The sequence below is a fragment of the Schistocerca serialis genome, chromosome 3, assembly GCF_023864345.2.
Source record: "Schistocerca serialis cubense isolate TAMUIC-IGC-003099 chromosome 3, iqSchSeri2.2, whole genome shotgun sequence".
In the NCBI taxonomy this organism is placed as follows: domain Eukaryota; kingdom Metazoa; phylum Arthropoda; class Insecta; order Orthoptera; family Acrididae; genus Schistocerca; species Schistocerca serialis.
The window spans coordinates 310,865,918-310,886,709 of NC_064640.1; positions in this window are offsets into that span (position 1 = coordinate 310,865,918).

Sequence of the window (20,792 nt, forward strand, 5' to 3'; positions counted from 1 at the left end):
GTTTCCATGCCAACCATAGCCGCGGCATTGCACAATAGCTATTACTGGTACACAAAAGGTAACCACGTGCTGATTGTAACAGAGATATACCACACAGATTGTTACTAAGTTCATCCCTTATTTAAGTTATAGCAGACCAAGACATCATAAGAAAAGTGTCCCATTTTCGCAAGAGGCAATCAGTCTAATGATCGGAAGCACACCGTCTTTACCTCAAGATGAAAATGATCACGATGAAACTATAGAGGAAGGCAAAGATGACACTGAATAAAGATATGTGATAGTTTGCATGTCAAGTTTGTATTTTTGCAAATAAAAATATAATTAAGGTCAAATAATGTATTTCATTTTATCCAATTGCAAAAAGCCTAAAATAATTTTGTCTGGTTTCTGAGTTCAAACACTCCTACGTGCTACGGACTGCTCTTCGGAAATAGGTGGCTGGCTCATTCGGCGTCCATTAGTTTCAGCAACGACAAATTTTCGCGGACGGTCTATTGACATTCTACAGGGTGATTCAAAAAGAATACCACAACTTTAAAAATGTGTATTTAATGGAAGAAACATAATACAACCTTCTGTTATACATCATTACAAAGAGTATTTAAAAAGGTTTTTTTTCACACAAAAACAAGTTCAGAGATGTTCAATATGGCCCCCTCCAGACACTCGAGCAATATCAACCCGATACACCAACTCGTTCCACACTCTCTGTAGCATATCAGGCGTAACAGTTTGGATAGCTGCTGTTATTTCTCGTCTCAAATCATCAATGGTGGTTGGGAGATGTGGCCGAAACACCATATCCTTAACATACCCCCATAAGAAAAAATCGCAGGGGGTAAGATCAGGGCTTCTTGGAGGCCAGTGATGAAGTGCTCTGTCACGGGCTGCCTGGCGGCCGATCCATCGCCTCGGGTAGTTGACGTTCAGGTACGGACAGATAAGTGCCAATGTGGTTGATTGTGGAATTTGCAGCTCTCTGCTAGCTCTGCGAGTCGATTTTCCTGGGCTGCGAACAAATGCTTGATGGATGTATGCTACATTTTCATCACTCGTTCTCGGCCGTCCAGAACTTTTCCCTATGCACAAACACCCATTCTCTGTAAACTGTTTATACCAACGTTTAATACACCACCTATCAGGAGGTTTAACACCATACTTCGTTCGAAATGCACGCTGAACAACTGTCGTCGATTCACTTCTGCCGTACTAAATAACACAAAAGCTTTCTGTTGAGCGGTCGCCACCTTAGCATCAACTGACGCTGACGCCTAGTCAACAGCGCCTCAAGCGAACAAATGCACAACTAAATGAAACTTTATAGCTCCCTTAATTCGCCGACAGATAGTGCTTAGCTCTGCCTTTTGTCGTTGCAGAGTTTTTAATTCCTAAATTTGTGGTATTCTTTTTGAATCACCCTGTATTTTTAGTTGTACCTTAATCCTAAAGCAAGTTTCGCAAATTATCGCCATTCATTAGGATAACTATCTGTGAGAAGCGTGTTTTTGGTTCACGAACAAATTGATCTGTTTCTATATCGTAAGTACAAGTTAATAAGGAAACAGTTGGACAGGAAACCTTTTAACTAGAGGTCGACTGAACCTGACGCACCATTTTACCTTCCATGCTGAGGTTTTCTCTATGGCAGTTCTGGGTGCTTTTTTTTAAAAAAAAAAAGTTTTGATAGGTACCTTTAGCTCAAAATTTCTTTTTTCTGTTAAATCTGTGGATCAATTTTAAATTTTCTGCCAGATCGAAAACTCCGTCTCAGTTAGCGGCATTAACCTGTAATCTAAATCTCTCATATGTGTTACAAGCATTTCTTCATAATTTTCTTCAAATGTTGGTTTCAAAAACCCCATCTGAAGTGTTATAGATGTCTGCTGATTTTCCGCAATGATTTTAATCTCCTTTTCAGGACAGCTTTAGGAACAATAAACCGATCGGCAGCAGTCCTTTCGGTCATTTCGCCTTCCTAAATCCTTGAAACAGCATGCTTCATTGCAGTCTTAGGCCACTTCCCTCGATCCTCAACGGCATCGTGCACTATAAACCAGAAAACAAAATCAAAAATACTTATATGGCCCGTAAAACCCGACTTTGGTATGGCCCATACTATCCGATTGTGACTGCACGGGAAAACATAGTGTTAACAGAAACAGGCGTGAGTGAGCGGAATTTCATTATTACGATACAGTCAACATGAGACTACTTAAATATTAAAACTAATATGATATTGCTATTTACTTTTAAAAGTATAAATCGATGCTAAAAATTAGACTGTTCACCAACTTCGACACTCAAAAACCAATACAGTTTATCTGTGACGCAAACTCAACAGCTGCATCACTCATGTTATAGCAAATGACGCAGTCATGTCTGTACTTTATAGCAAGCACTGTATGCGTCCGCTGGTTTGCACAACCCCAAAAAAACCAAATGGCCCATACTATTCGCCGTTCCCCAATATACTAATTATAATATTGTACATATGTCATCCTTTTTAACTTAATGATTTGAAATTATGTTCTCATTTGATTGAATACAGTTTGTATCCAACAAAACGATTAACTAGCTAGGAAATGAATGTACAAAATATTTATATTCCAGTAATACACTAAGGTGACAAAAGTCATGGAACAGCGATATTGGCATATCCAGATGGACGCAGTATCGCGTACACAGGGTATGAAACGTCAGTGCACGGCGGCGCTGTCATTTATGTTCAGATGATTCACGTGAAAAGATTTCCGACGTGATTATAGTCGCACGACGGAAGTTAAGAGACTTTGAACGTGGAATGGTAGTTTGAGCTAGACGCATGGGAAATTCCATTTCGAAAACAACAGTTCAAGCACATGCCTCGCCATCTAGGTTTAGGTTTTCCATGATTTCTCTAAATCACTCCAGGCAAATGTTGGGATGGTTCCTTTGAAAGTGCATGACAGATTTCCTTCCGCATCCTTGACGCAGTCCAAGCTTGTGCTCCATCTCTAATGAGCTTGATGTCAACAAGACGTTAAACCCAATCTTCCTTATTTCATGCACTAAAGTCGCATGTATGCAACCAGACCCACACCAACATGAATCCTTGACCTGAGTTGGGACAATCAGATCCAACAGATCAATAGGCTCAACTGCCACATGAGCGGCAATGTATATCTGGTGGTGACGTCACATGTGCAAAATTTGTTATCCACTTTTGGGGGTGTTTTCTGAAATTTGTGACTCCATGTGTCTTGTATTAAATCACTTGTCTCAACATCATCTGCATCACTCTTGGAGATTTTAAATGTTAATAAGAATCACCCTGTATACTTAGGGTGTCCCAAACAGGCTTTGAGCTGTGTGCCTCCTATATCAATGCAGAGCTTACATTGGCAGTGTTGTACCTCACGCACATGGCCAATATATGCAGTTGTCTGAAGCATTTCAATCATTCTCTGCTCTCAAGCAATAAGGTCCTCCACAGACGTTGCAGGTATGTCATACGCCATACTCTTCATATTACCCTACAGAAAATAGTCAAGAGGTGTCAGATTAGGCAACCATGCTGGCCATGAAACTGGTCCACCTCTACCAGTCCATCGATTGAGATAGCTGACGTTGAGGTGATTGTGCACATCGACATCAAAGTGTGCTGGAGCTCCTTTGAGCTGCAGCGACATGTCCATCTGAACATATAGTGACACTACATAATAAATGTGAGGTAGATTGGTCCTGTTAATCTGTGTAGTAGTAGATGTGGCCCAATAATATGGTCACCAATTATCCTGGCCCATACGTTAATACTGACCCTATGTTGGTGATTTTGAATCACCTGCACATGTAGATTTTCATCTACTCAAACACGCATATTGTGAAGTCCCTAGTAAATTTGCATACAGCAATGAATAGTACCAAGCTTGGGAACTGTGGCTGGACTTTGCATTGTTGTAAATACCAATGTGGGAACTGTACACGTTGTATGTAGTCCTCCTCCGATAATGCCTGGACTTTCTGCAGATGGTATGGATGGAGCTAGTGTTCATGGACAGTGCACCACACAGCACTTTTACCCATGTGCAGCATCTGTGCCATACTGAGTGCTGGTTGGGTCCTCTTCAAACAGTAGTGTTCAAGCCAATGTGGACAATCCACATCACGTTTTGGCACCCACCTGAGGACAGACAGTAGACTGTGGATAGTATTTGCAAGTAAAAAGCATAAAGCGGTACTACTTTCCTGTGCAATAGACACACCTCAGGCAGAAAATAACTACATGCATTTTTCTAGCTTCTCTGACGCATCTCTCTTGAGGGCAACAAACGTGGTCTGATGTGGGGCATGTCTGTTTGTAAAACATTCTGTATACAGTCTTGTAGCAGCTCTCCCATTGCAATCCACTTTGCTGCATGCAAGCAACATGTTGGTCATATCCGCAGCTGTTTACTGGTACATGTCGCACTGCTGTCAACAGCGTTATTGCAATGGCAGACCACACAAAGTCTGCAGTGGGATGCACACAAGAGCTACATGGAGGAATGTAGTGCATGTGCAGAAATATTATTAGGCTCTGGTTGTCCATCTGCAGTACACAGATGGCTAAAGGATTGCAAACTTTCCATATTCAGATGCCAAAATGAATTAGAACAAACAGACACAACAATTCATTCTCAGACTTTGACGCCCTCCAGTGCCCAAGCAGTGTCTTTCCAGATATGCATTCCTTCTTGAAAACTGATCAGTTTGTCTTCCCAGACAACAAACTAAGCATTGTTCGTGTTTTTTTGGAACACCCTGCATATAGACTAGCTGAGTAACCTACATTGCCCACGTATTTGTTTATTCCAATCTTCTGTTTTTCCATTTCCTCCTGTGCCCTCTGACCACCCTCTCCTCCCCCACTCTTTGTCCACAGCCCATCTTCTCCTGCACTTCTCCTTATCCACCTGCTCGTCCACCTCTCTCTGTCCATCTCCCTCTCACCTCTCTCTCTGTCCATCTGCTACCCGTCTCTAAGTTAGTCTCCTCTTCCTCCCTGCCTCTGTCCATCTCCTCCTCGTCCTCTTCTTTCTGTCAATCCCATCATCCCACACTCCTTGTACACTTCCTTTTTCTCCCTATCTGTCTCCCTCTTCTCCTTCAGCCTCTCTGTCCATCTCCTCCTCCCAACCTTCTCTCCCCATCACCAAGTTAATGCACCCACCCCAATAGCAGGAAGGTGGTTCTTAACCCCACAGTATTTATTTCCAAATAGTAAATAATATGTGTACCAAAATTGGTTGAAATCGATAGAGGGATTTAGAAGGAGCTTTTTAACCACAGCTTTGCCAGAGTGTATTTAACATATTTGTTACATATTTTTACATATATTTCACCTGTATCTGTAATGACCTTAACCATGTCATTTCGTTTTCACTCAGCTCATCCTTTACGTCACATCTCCTGAACAATATATCATACAATAATATAATTTTGCACCTGCAGTGATATATTTGGACACTGTCCGCAAAATGTGTTGCGATTAGAATTAGTAGTAAAGATGTAATAATTTGGACATCATGCATGTTGTAACAGTTTTTCATGCATCTCAGTGTTTATGACATCAGTCACACAATTATGTAATTTTTTAGGTACATTCAGTGATATATGAGAATACGGTTGGAGAAATTTGTTTCAAATACTGTTAGTAGTAGAGAAGTAATAAATTAAAATGACGAGCCTAGTGCAGCACTTTTACTGCATGAACAGCAAAAATGTAGTAAATGGTAAACTTTTTTCCTTTAATCATTTTGTGGTTGCTGTCAGTGAGAAAAAAGTATTGTAAAGATTTGAAATTGTGTGTAAGGTTTGTTGCAAGTTGCTAACTACTCTCATTCTCAAATACTGGATGAGTAAAGTCTGGGTATTCGCGCATCATAGGCTACAATTCTTTTTCACCCCTATCCCCACCAATTTGATAGGTAGGTTGTTCTTTCCCCAACAGAAATTTTTTTTGGGCAGTAACTGATGTGTGCACTGAGTTTGGCTGAAAGCTGTCTACTGGTTTAGGAGGAGGTGTGGAATATACAACATTCATACACTGAAGAGCGAAAGAAACTGGTACACTTGCCTAATATTGTGTAGTGCCCCTCCAAGCACGCAGGAGTGCCACAGCACGACATGGCATGGATTTGCTAATGTCTGAAGTAGTGCTGGAGGGAATTGACACCATTAATTGTGCAGGGCTGTCCATAAATCTGTAAGAGTACGAGGGGGTGGAGATCTCTTCTGAACAGCACGTTGCAAGGCATTCCAGATGTGCTCAATAATGTTCATGTCTGGGGAGTTTGGTGGCCAGCAGAAGTGTTTAAATTCAGAAGAGTGTTCCTGAAGCCACTCCGCAGCAATTCTGGATATGTGGGGTGTCACTGTGTCCTGTGACCAAGTCCATCAGAATGCACAATGGACATGAATGGATGCAGGTATCATACAGGATGCTTATGTACATGTCACCTGTCAAAGTCGTATCTAGACGTGTCAGAGGTCCCATATGACTCCAACTCCACGTGACCCACACCACTACAGAGCCTCCACCAGCTTCAACAGTCCCCTGCCAACATGCAGGGTCCATGGATTCATGAGATAGTCTCCAAACACGTACACGTCCATCCGCTTGATACAATTTGAAACAAGACTCGTCTGACCAGACAACACGTTTCCAGTCATCAACAGTCCAATATCAGTGTTGATGGGCCCAGGTGAGGTGTAGAGCTTTGTGTCACGCAGTCATCAAGGGCACACGATGGGCCTTCAACTGTGAAACCCCATATTGATGAAGTTTCATTCAATGGTTCACATGCTGACAGTTGTTGGTGGCCCAGCAATGATACCTGAAGCAATTTGTGGAGGAGTTGCATTTCTGTCATGCTGAACAATTCTCTTCAGTTGTCATTGGACCTGTTCTTGCAGGATATTTTTCCAGCTGTAGCGAGTCAGAGATTTGATGTTTTATCAGATTCCTGATATTCACGGTACACTCATGAAATGATCATACGGGAAAATTCTCACTTTATCACTACCTCAGATAATGCTGTGTCCCATCGCTCTTATGCCAACTATAGCACCATGTCTGAACTCACTTAAATCCTGATAACCTGCCATTGTAGGAGCAGTAACTGATTTAACAATTGTGTCAGACACTTCTTGTCTCATATAGGCATTGCCGACTGCAGCACTGTATTCTGCCCTCCCCCCCCCCCCCCCCCCCCATGAACCATAGACCTTGCCGTTGGTGGGGAGGCTTGCATGCCTCAGCGATTCAGATAGCCGTACCATAGGTGCAACCACAACGGAGGGGTATCTGTTGAGAGGCCAGACAAAAGTGTGATTCCTGAAGATGGGCAGCAGCCTTTTCAGTAGTTGCAGGGGCAACAGTCTGAATGATTGGACGATCTGGCCTTGTAACACTAACCAAAACGGCCTTGCTGTGCTGGCACTGCGAACGGCTGAAAGCAAGGGGAAACTACAGCCGTAATTTTTCCCGAGGGCATGCAGCTTTACTGTATGGTTGAATGATGATGGCATCCTCTTGGGTAAAATATTCCGGAGGTAAAATAGTCCCCCATTCAGATCTCTGGGCGGGGACCACTCAAGAGGACGTCGTTATCAGGAGAAAGAAAACTGGCGTTCTACGGATCGGAGCGTGGAATGTCAGATCCCTTAATCGGGCAGGTAGGTTAGAAAATTTAAAAAGGGGAATGGATAGGTTAAAAAAGTTAGATATAGTGGGAATTAGCGAAGTTCGGTGGCAAGAGGAACAAGACTTTTGGCCAGGTGAATACAGGGTTATAAATACAAAATCAAATAGGGATAATGCAGGAGTAGGTTTAATAATGAATAAAAAAGTAGGAGTGCAGGTAAGTTACTTCAAACAGCATAGTGAACGCATTATTGTGGCCAAGATAGACGCGAAGCTCATGCCTACTACAGTAGTACAAGTAGCTCTGCAGATAACGAAGAGATTGATAAAATGTATAATGAGATAAAAGAAATTATTCAGATAGTGAAGGGAGACGAAAATTTAATAGTCATGGGTGACTGGAATTCGATAGTAGGAAAAGGAAGAGAAGGAAACGTAGTAGGTGAATATGGATTGGGGCTAAGAAATGAAAGAGGAAGCCGCCTGGTAGAATTTTGAACAGAGCACAACTTAATCATAGCTAACAGTTGGTTCACATATCATGAAAGAAGATTGTATACATGGAAGAAGCCTGGAGATACTGACAGGTTTCAGACAGATTATATAATGGTGAGACAGAGATTTACGAACTAGGTTGTAAATTGTAAGACAGTTTCAGGGGCAGATGTGGACTCTGACCACAATCTATTGGTTATGAACTGTAGATTAAAACTGAAGAAACTGTAAAAAGGTGGGAATTTAATGACATGGGTACTGGGTAAACTGACTAAACCAGAGGTTGTACAGAGTTACAGGGAGAGCATAAGGGAACAATTGACAAGAATGGGGGAAAGAAATACAGTAGTAGAAGAATGGGTAGCTTTGAGGGATGGAGTAGTGAAGGCAGCAGAGGATCAAGTAGGTAAAAAGACAAGGGCTAGTAGATATCCCTGGGTGACAGAAGAAATATTGAATTTAATTGATGAAAGAAGAAAATATAAAAATGCAGTAAATGAAGCAGGCAAAAAGGAATACAAACGTCTCAAAAATGAGATCGACAGGAAGTGCAAAATGGTTAAACAGGCATGGCTAGGGGACAAATGTAAGGATGTAGAGGCTTATCTCAGTAGGGGTAAGATAGATACTGCCTACAGGAGAATTAAAGAGACCTTTGGAGAAAAGAGAACCACTTGTATGAATATCAAGAGCTCAGATGGAAACCCAGTTCTAAGCAAAGGAGGGAAAGCAGAAAGGTGAAAGGAGTATATAGAGTGTCTATACAAGGGCGATGTACTTCAGGGCAGTATTATGGTAATGGAAGAGGATGTTGATGAAGATGAAATGGGAGATATGATACTGCGTGAAGAGTCTGACAGAGCACTGAAAGACCTAAGTCGAAACAAGGCACCGGAAGTACACAACATTCCATTAGAACTACTGACAGCCTTGGGAGAGCCAGTCCTGACAAAACTCTACCATCTGGTGAGCAAGATGTGTGAGACAGGCGAAATACCCTCAGACTTCAAGAAGAATACAATAATTCCAATTCCAAAGAAAGCAGGTGTTGACAGATGTGAAAATTACCGAACTATCAGTTTAATAAGTCACAGCTGCAAAATACTAACGCGAATTCTCTACAGACGAATGCAAAAATCTGGTAGAAGCCGACCTCGGGGAAGATCATTTTGGATTCCATAGAAATATTGGAACACCAGAGGCAATACTGACCGTACGACTTATCTTAGAAGCTAGATTAAGAAAAGACAAACCTACGTTTGTAGCATTTGTAGACTTAGAGAAAGCTTTTGACAATGTTGACTGGAATACTCTCTTTCAAATTCTGAAGGTGGCAGGGGTAAAATACATGGAGCGAAAGGCTATTTACAATTTGTACAGAAACCAGATGGCAGTTATAAGACTCGAGGGGCACGAAAAGGAAGCTGTGGTTGGGAAGGGAGTGAGACAGGGCTGTAACATCTCCCCAATGTTATTCAATATGTATATTGAGCAAGCAGTAAAAGAAACAAAAGAAAAATTCGGAGTAGGTATTAAAATCCATGGAGAAGAAATAAAAACTTTCAGGTTTGCCAATGACATTGTAGTTCTGTCAGGGACAGCAAAAGACTTGGAACAGCAGTTGAACAGAATGGACAGTGTCTTGAAAGGAGGGTATAAGACGAACATCAACAAAAGCAAAACGAGGATAATGGAATGTAGTCGAATTAAATTGGGTGATGCTGAGGGAATTAGATTAGTAGATGAGACACTTAAAGTAGTAAAGGAGTTTTGCTATTTGGGGAACAAAATAACTGATGATGGGCGAAGTAAAGAGGATATAAAATGTAGACTGGCAATGGCAAGGAAAGCGTTTCTGAAGAAAAGAAATTTATTAACATCGAGTATAGATTTAAGTGTCAGGAAGTCGTTTCTGAAAGTATTTGTATGGAGTGTAGCCATGTATGGAAGTGAAACATGGACGATAATTAGTTTGGACAAAAAGAGAATAGAAGCTTTTGAAATGTGGAGCTACAGAAGAATGCTGAAGATTAGATGGGTAGATCACATAACTAATGAGGAGGTATTGAATAGAATAGGGAAGAAGAGGAGTTTGTGGCACAAATTGACTAGAAGAAGGGATCGGTTGGTAGGACATGTTCTGAGGCATCAAGGGATCACCAATTTAGTACTGGAGGGCAGTGTGGAGGGTAAAAATCGTAGAGGGAGACCTAGAGATGAATACACTAAACAGATTCAGAAGGATGTAGGCTGCAGTACATACTGGGAGATGAAGCAGCTTGCACAGGATAGAGTAGCATGGAGAGCTGCATCAAACCAGTCTCTCTACTGAAGACCACAACAATAACAAAATCAATATACAATGATTTCACTTAAATGGTACCTAAGAATGGTTTTTCAGATGAACAACACCTCACAGCTCGCATTTCCATGCCAAATTTGAATCCTTTTTGAAGGGATTGCCAAGACAACATAATTCTTTCATGTCTAGCTGAACACCATCCTTACTGAAGTCACTGTTTGTAATGCACAACATTGTATCTCTGAATTAATTTGCAAACAACTGCATATTTTTTGGGATAGCAATATACAGATGGTAGTAGTATCAAATATGCATGGTATAAAAGGGTAGTGCATTAGCACAGTTGTCATCGGTTCTTGTGAAAAGGTGTCCATTGTGATTGTGGTCACATGACAGGAATTAATAGTCTTTGAATGGGGAACGGTAGTTGGAGCTAGACACATGGGACATTACATTTCAGAAATCATTAGGGAATTCAGTATTCCAAGTTCCACAGTGTCAAGCATTACTTCTCACCACGGACAACACAGTGGCTGACAGCCTTCACTTTATGACCAAGAGCAGCAGCATTTTCATAGAATTGGCATTGCTAACAGACAAACAACACTGTGTGAAATAACTGCAAAAATCAACATGGGGTGTATGGCAAATGTATCTAAAATATGTCATTAATGGGCTATGGCAGTAGATGACCAATGCAAGTGCCTTGGCTAACAGCATGACACCGCCTGCAGCACCTCTCCTGGGCTTGTGAACATATCGGTTGGACCCTAAACGAGTGGGAAACCGTGGCCCAGTCAGATTATGTTTGATGGTAGGGTTTGAGTGTGGTGTAGACCCCATGAAACCAGGGACTCAGGTCATCAACGTGGCACTGTGCAAGCTGATGGTGTCTCCATAATAGTGTGGGCTGTGTTTACATGGAATTGGCTGGTCCTCTGGTCCAACTGAACTGATCACTGACTGGAATAGGTTATGTTCAGCTACCTGGAGACCATTTACAGCCATTCATGGACTTCATGTTCCCAAACAACTATGGAATTTTTATAGTGACAGTGCACAATGTCACCAGGCCAAACTGTTCACAATTGGTTTGAAGAACATTCTGGACAATTTGAGCGAATGATTTGGCCACCCAGATCGCCCAACATGAATCATGTCAAACATTTATGGGACCTAATTGAGAGGTCAGTTCATGCACAAAATCCTGCACCAGCAACACTTTCATAATTATGGATGGCTATAGAGGCACCATGGCTCAGTATTTCTGCAAGAGACTTCCAACAACTTGTTGAGTCCATGCCATTTCAAGTTGCTGCACTACACTGGGAAAAAGGAGTTCTGGAATGATATTAGGAGGTATCTCATGACTTTTGTCATCTCGGTGTATGTTTATAGTAATTATATTATACCAGTGAGATTGTAGTTAACACTTTGCCGTCCGCACATCTCGCGCAAATTTATTTGCTTGACGCCGGCAGCGCTTTTTCGGATTACTTGGCTTGTCGCCGGCCACTTGTCACCTTTCCGTTGATGACAATCTTCAAACACATTGACTTTTGCGCGCTTTAATTTTTCTAGAAATCCTCTATTTTGCCGTATCGTTCCACAAACTCGAATTTTCTTTTCAAATAACTTCTCTGCAAGTTCTACATTGCTATAATAATTACCCATGTAGAGGTAATGCCAATTTCCATAAGAAGGTGTCAATAGTTCCATCACTGTTTTTGCTAAAGGTTGTCCAGCGCCAGAATATATCTTGAATGAGGAAATGCATCCCGTGCTCGAATCACACAGAATCCAAATGGATATGCCATATTTCGTAATTTTCGACGGATTGTAAACTTTAAAATTTAACTGTCCATGCCCTGGTATCACTCCTTTATCAATTGAGATGTTCTGACTTACATTAAACATTTCTTTAAACTTTTTGGAAAAATAATCAACTACGAATTGCACTTTGAAAAGCCGGTCGGCATTATCCGGTTTATTGTTGTTGTCGGAAAAATGTAAAAATTATAATATTTGCCTGAATCGGATGCGGGACATCATTTTGCAAAATATCTGTGTGTCTATCGCTGGTTTTTTTTTTTTTTTTTTAACAATTCCCATAGGGATAGCAAGCCCAAACCACTTGGCATTTTTTTTAAAAATCCAGTTCCCTTCTACTGCAATTTTGACTGTAATACTTGTTGGTTTCGTTGCTAATATATTCAAATAAATCATTCCCAATATATAATTCTACGATATCCATGGCGCTCTGTGTATCTTTGGGAAATGTGTATGGAACTGGAGATCCTTCAAATTTATTATTGGTCCTCAGTAAATCATAGTCTGTCCTCTTTGTCTGATTCTCCGAATCAGTTGGCAACCGTAGCATTCGCCGAATTCTTCTTGGACGTATTTCACTATCTTCTGACGATTCCGCTTCACTTTCATTTTTTTTATATCCAATGTCTTCTTCCCAATCGGCCAAGTTGTCTGGAACGTCAGACAAGACGTCCATGCATTCATCGTAAATAATCGTATAGTCTCTTTCGTCTGCCATGATGAAACAGTGTGCGATTTGCAGGGGGGGGGGGGCTATTCCCCCCCCCCCCCCTGCATCAGACCATCCCCTCCTTTGGTTTTAGTTTATGCGTCCCAACCTGGGATGTTTATTTCCCACGCACTGGAGGAAAACTTTACATATAATTTAAATTTGTGGAGCCGAACACTGAAAGTTTACTATTAATACTATTAATGTGTTTGCTTATTAATTTTGAAAAAGTGTTATGTAGTAGGTAAGCATTTCAAAACATTTAGAACTAAACGACAAGACGACGCACGCCACATTTCCGTAGCATACCACAATGTTGCAAGACGTCGCCCCAGCGTAAACGAGGCTTTAAAAAAATAGAGCCTGGTCTGTATTGTATGGTGGATGTGATGTGTTGCGTATGAAGCTAAAACCTGCAATTAGATCCAAACGTCGTGGAAAACTGTGAAGAGGTGTCATCCTGCAGCAAGATAACGCTCGCTCACATTCTGCCAAACGGACAGCCGACGCAATATAGGAGTTGAGATTCGAGATGCTGGAACATACAGTCCAGACCTGGCTCCAAGCGATTTTCACATGTTTGGACCCTTAATGGAAGCACTACAGGGAAGAAGATTTGAAAGTGATGAAGACGTCATTGCTGCGGTGCAAAATTGGTTACAGATGCAACCGATAAACGCATTTTCTGTTGAAATAAAAAAACTCGTAAAACGTCGGGAAAACTGCATTGAAGTCCAGGGAGGTTACGTAGAAAAATAACGCATGTTTCAGTTTTCTATCATCAGAATAAGTACAGCTTTTCACAAATGTGCCTTTGCTTTTTGAATTCCCCTCATATACCTGTATGTAGATGATTTTGTAAATAAGCTTTAGCTATAATATACTTTTAAAGATATAACAAGGGATGGCTTTTCTGATAGTGCATACGCGTCAGTAGTGAGTTTCGGCATTAACATCTATTTATAAATAACTGTTTAACCATGGGTAACGCCACGGTCCAAGCTAGTAACATATATAATTATACTAACCCCATAAGACATCCCCCCCCCCCCCCCCGCACTGGTAAAAGCACAAATCGCACACTGTGATGAAAGGGCATAGGAACTTATAAAAACAAAAAAACTTGTTGACGTGTGTAACTTATTGCTACCTGAACAAAATACCAATAAAATGAAAAAGATACTAAAGCGCTGCCACCAGCCACTGCGCAATACTATGCTCACAACACCACTGTGCTGTCGCCGGCCACTGAGCGATACTATGCACACGACAACACTATGGTGTCACCAGCCCTTGACCGCTATTTCACGTACGACTCCACTGTGGTGTCACCGCTCGGCAAAGTGTTAAACACAATGGAATTAAAAATTGTTCAAATTAGTGCAACCATTTCCTTTCTTCATAGGAACATTTTTATTTCATTTTGAACATTCCAGCTGTTTGTACCCATGATGATTTTTGTCATTTATACTGCCACATCAATCTATTCAGAGAATGAAAAAAAAACAACCTAATGGATTGTAAGAGTTAGACAGCAGTCTAAGATAAAACAGTAAATACATCTACATTAGACTCATATATTTTTTATTACAAATCTTCTATTTTTATCTTATAACTTAGTGTAGTAAATATGTAATAATGATCTGTTTGCCTCTGTTATCAGCTTCATTGCTATGAGAACATACTTGCACATCGCAATCATGACATGATGTTCTGCGGGATATGGTACCCAGAAGTCACTCGTAAGTTAGAGATTAAAGACATTAAACTGTTGAGAACAATAGGCCTACACATTTTCATTCTCTGGAATCGAAACTTCAAAGACATGTTTCTCATATACAGTTGATATAGTTAAAGCCTAAATTGAAAGACAAAATTGATGATATTGTGGTATTCAACTTTAAGAAAGTGCAGCTATCATGAGATTTACTGATCGGCTAATTGCAGAGCTAAGTGTTGTGTGAAGTGATATCTTTCTCTCAGTTCAGGATTGCTTGTTGTCTTGTAAAATCATATGTTACTAACGATCTACTCAAAGTGTATAAATCTTCAATAAATGATTACTATTTTTTTACCATACCTCATTTTCTCATTTTTAGTTAGGGTACCAGTAAGGCTTAAATCCTACACTGGTGAAATACTGACTAGAACATACAGAAAATTTAGTAATGGAGTCAGTATCATTATTCTAACTGACAATGGAGACACCACTTGCTACAGCACTTAAAGAAGAAAATACATCATGCTCTGCTGCAACTGTGAAACTCCCACCATTCTTATCAACAAGCAGAAGTGATTGTACACAAACACCAAGTGCAAAGTGACTTTGACAAGTACATGTTAGTGTTCATGCGATTAGACAATGGTCATATAAGAACATTGAGGATGTGGGATACATTTATACTCATGTGAAAGATGCTTTGATTGAACATTATTCCTTGATGCTTCATGAATTTCTGAAAACTCTGCTTTCACCTCCAACTTATGTGTAACTGAAACCACCTGAAGTGCTGAGGGAACTATGTTCATTTGCATGTAAAGATCTCTTGACTGAAACGGCATTACATCTAACATGCCATAACAGTCTCCTCATAAAAATACGTAGTGTATGGTGGTGTATACTAACCTGCCATCAGCAGACCTACTGAAGAAGGCAAACATAATGGCTAATTGCCTAAAAGATAATGATTTTTGTGACCAAATTTCTTCACCTTTCACCAATAGCCTCAGAATGTGCATGCTGAAGAATGAAGATGCTCCTGGCCCCAGAATGCACATGACCACCTCAGTAGATGCTGCCAGTGCTGGATCATGTGACTTCACAAGAAAGGTGCTGCAACTGACACCAGCAAATAGCCTGCACAGTAAAAATCAGTGACAGTTCACACACAGATTAGTACCTACAAACAAAACTCAGGTGTATAAAAAAACAAAACTTTGACAGCAGTACAAGTGCTTCATAGAAAAAGACAACTTTATGTTGTTTCCACAACACATTTGGATGTAGTGTGAGAGGATGTACAGTACTGTGCGATTACCCAAATGTGAACAACAAGTGTTAGTGCATGGCCACACTAATTGTGCAGATAAGCACTGTCCAGACAACAGCAGATACCATAGTGTATAGTGCAATAAAGCTACAGGCACAGTGCTAAGACATTCTAGGTGGCTTTTTATTACAGACAGAAATACTGGTTGCAGATTCCTGGTGGATTGCTGATCAGGAATTAGTGTTTCTCTGTGGCACCTGTGCTCTGAATTTTCTGAGGCACATATGATCTGAACAAATATCAGCTATACACTATACCTTGACAGTGGCACACAATACCCACATCAGCATGTAGAGTGAACAGGAGGTACTGTTGCATTTCTGTCCCGCTTTCATGCAACTATGGACATTTATCGTCACTGATGTCAGCTGCCTAATCATAGGAGCTGACCTAAGATTTTTTAGAGCTGGTTAACAGCTGTTTGGTGAGTGCTAACATAAACAAATTTCTACTTGTCATATCAACCATGCCAGTTTGTGAACAGTGCATAGAGCTTACTCTGGGCCACACAAAGATTTCTGCAGCGTTTTCAATGGATCTATGAGTCCTGTTTTTCAGCAAATGTGGGCTGCACATGTATGCGGTACATAAGAAGCAACCTGTTTCTTCCAATACAGTATCTGTGGCAGGTGAACTATGTACCATCTGCAGTTATACTATCTGTGCACAGTTGTTGAATGAATTTCCTGTTCTGATAGTCCCAGTAAAAACACTGGGAAAATGATGTGACACCACACATCATCACATCAAGACCAATCCTGCACAGCCTGTATTTTGCTGTGCACATCATCTTCCTTCAGAGGAATTTGCAGCAGCACAAAAAGAAATGAACAAGATGCTAGCAGAAGGCATTATGTCTGTGTCAGGTAGTGATAGGGAACCTCCACTCTGCATGATGGAAAACAAAGATGGTGTGTGGAGTTTATATGGTGATTACCAAGCATTATATGCTTTGCATGATACCAGAACACTACCTGATGCTAAATGTCGCCAATTTTAACTTCACAATTAGAGGTGCATCTGTATTTAGTGTTGTTGATCATGTTAAGGCATCCTCATAGATTGCACTGGCCAAGGAGGAAACTGACCATCATCAAACCATACAAACTATAAAATTATTATTTTCGGTCATATGGCTTAAAAATGCTGCACAGATGTGGTACAAATTCATGCAAAGTGTTTCACATGATCTCCAATTTGTCTTTTGCTGTCTTGACAATTTTTTTTACTTTTTCTAAGTCCTTGCAAGAACATTTACAGCATTTATGCAAACCTTTCAGTGCTTGAAGATTTTGTGATTCTTATCAATACACAGAAATGTATATTTGCAAATGCAGAGATCTCTTTTCTGGACTACAAGATCTTCTGCACATTATTGGCGCCACAGCAAGAAAAGGATTCAGCTATTAAAAATATGCCATACCTTACTACATACAGCAGCATTTGGTGAGTTAGTGGCATGATGAATTTTTTCACATCCTTTATCACATGTTGCAGTTGTGCAGCAGCCTCTCAATCTGTTGCTCACTGGAAAAACACTTCCAGCAACAGAAAAACTGAACCATCTGTGAAAGCATCTGATGATCTGAAGACAGCACTATCTTAGGCAAAACTGCTAACACATCCAAAGCCCAGGGCACCGATCGGACTTTTTGTAGATGCCAGCCAGGTAGCAGTGGGTACTGCCTTACAGTGACAGATTCACAGATGTTGGCAATGCCTGGCACTTTTCCTCCACACATCTTACAGAGGCAGAGACTAAATGGAGTGCTATAAACATGGAACTTCTCTCCACATACCTTACCATTAAAACACTTCCAACACATTTTAGGGAGCCAACGTTTTACAGTGTTTAAGGAACATTGGCCACTTACTTCTATTCTACAGTGGTTAACTGAACTTTTTTCACCAAGTCAATATCAGCATGCATAATCTGTGGCACAATTCACAATGTATGTTCGACCCATCAGAGACAAAGACAATAACTTTGCTAATTAGCTTACAAGAAACAGAGCCAGCCTAGCGATAGTGGATTGAGTGAAGACTGCAAATAGCCAGCTGACAGAAACTTTCATAAAACAATACATCCTAGACAGAGAAACTACCTCACTTTGCGTGATGCATGTTAATAGTTGGCAGATCTGCAAATGAAATGTGGTGCGACTGTAGCAGTGATTGTTTACAGCCTCCAATCCTGCAAAATCACCACTGAGAAATCTTCAATACCATTCACAACATGTCACACCCTGGCATCAAAGCAAAGTTCAAATTTGTGGTTAGCAAAGTGGTCCGGCTAGGTGTCAAGAAAGACAGCTTCTTCTGTGCGCATGACCATTTAAGAGTTTGCTCCACTGATGGCACATTTTGCGCATATCCACCTGGACCTTTTTGGCCCATTTATCATCCATAGATGGTCGGTAACAATCATTGACCATTAAACCACATGGCCAGAAGCCACACTACTAGCAGACATCATGACTGAATTGATTGCCCAGGTACTTGTGAATGTCTGGTTTTCTTGCCATGGGATTCCTCTTACCATTATGACAGGCTGAGACTGTCAGTTTGAGGGATTACAGTTCTATGAGTTACTTGACCTTTATAGCATCCACTATATTCATACCTCAAGTTACAACCCAGCAGCCACTAATGGCATGGTTGAGCGCATCCATTGCTTCCTTCATTCTGTTATGTGACACAAAGAATCTTGAATTGATACATTGCCATGGGGTCTGCTCAGTTTCCGAACAGCTGTCAAAGAAGATTTGTCCTGTTCTCCAGTACAACTAGTGTTTGGCAATTTGCTGCAAGTACCTGGCAATTTTATTGCACCATCTCTACCAACAGCCTAGCCATCCAATGTCCACACTTGTTTCCTCAAAAACTAGAACGTCACATCTGAGAACTATGCCCAAAAAACCTGTAACACCATGAAAACAACCTCAGTTCATTTCCAAAGAGTTGAACACGTGAGCACATGTCTGGCTTTATGATGATGCTGCACACCCACCTCTCACTCCATATTTTGTCCCATGCAAAGTGATATCAAGAGGAATAAACACTTTCGTCATCTCAGAGGGTGGTATGAATGAAACTGTTTTAATTCTTTAACTGACAGTTCAATGAACTAATGGTTATGCAGCTCACTGGCACTTGAATCTGCAAAACAACCACCAGCAGCCATGGCCCCTCTGCTCCACAACTAACAACACCTGTGATGGGAGATACAAAAATTTATGACCTGCACCCATCTACACCTGCAACGATGCACACTGACAGATGCATCAAATACAAGTTCCAGATGTCCCCAGAGCACCAGGCTATCACTTGTACAGAAAGCAGAATGATGATGTTGAACAGCTGGCTGATAATCAAATCGCACTTACTGCTCATGTGTCTACTTACATGCAAGTGCTCGCTATTGGTTGCTCCCTTCTTCAGACCACAATTTCTTTGAGAAAGGTGGCATGAGCAGAAGAAAGATGAGGCACAATGCACCACTGCTCCAAGCTGCAGTCTCTATGGCTTTTCAAGTGAGGGAAGCTACTGTAGTGACCATGAGATCAACCAATCAACTAAGTGCAGTGCTATGTACTATGTGAAACAGTATCTTTCTTTCAGTTTGCTTTTGCTTATTGTAAGTCATATGTTACTAGTGATCTACTCCAAATGTATAAATGTTCAATAAACCATTATTAAGTTTTACCATACATTACTTCTTATTGTAGGGGTTAGAGTAACAGTAAAACTTAAACTCTACAAGAGCACTGTAGTTGAACTTGTCTGTAAAGAATTATCTGTCACTAACAGTTATTGGCTCCTAAAATTTGCAAATAATGGCCCAAATCAAAATGGGCTGGGGAAAATTTGTCAATATGTGCCACATTTCAACAAGTATAATGTGCAGGCAGCAGTAAACCTTCCATTGGATTATAAAAGACGGAGGTTCAAGTATGTAATATCCAGAACACATTGAGATCATTATGAGCAGTTTGCTAGGGATGAGGTTCAGGAGTGATGTCATTGTGCCTGTTTTCAAAGAACTAATTCTGCATTTGATTGAAGTGCTTTAGAAAATCCAAGGAAAGCCCAAATGACACTACTTCTCTGTTCAGGTCTATGTGACCCAACATGGTTATAAATTTCATTTCTCATTATTTAAATACAAAGATAACTATCAAATTCAGTGACTTTTTTTGAAAATGCATGAGCAGTATCTGTATAAAAATGTTTCAAAATATTTTAAGTAATTTAGTCATAAACATTAATAGTGACAAATGTAATGTTTGAGTCATAATGAACTACCAGAAATATAATTATTCTCAGAAATAGTTTTTAGTCTGATGCTGTACTTTATGGTAATAATGATTTTCATCATTCCAACTCATTCTGAACAACCAACAAGGTTTACCTGGAAAAGCATAATACACTATCTCCAGCACAGTGTGGGTATCACAAAGGGAAATAAATGGAAATAGCAATTGAATCGTTAACAGAATTTATTGTAGAGGCCTTGGACAAACAGATGGTAGTGTCTGGTTCTTTTCTTGACATATCCAATACATTTGACACAATTAATTATGCAGTTCTAGTAAGAAACTATAGAATACCAGTATTTATGGACGTGCAGCAGGTTGGATAACATTGTATCTCGATAACAGGTGGCCATATGTAGCCGTTAACAACTTATGCAGATCAGAAATTAGAAGCATTAAGTATTGTATACCTCAGGGATCTGTT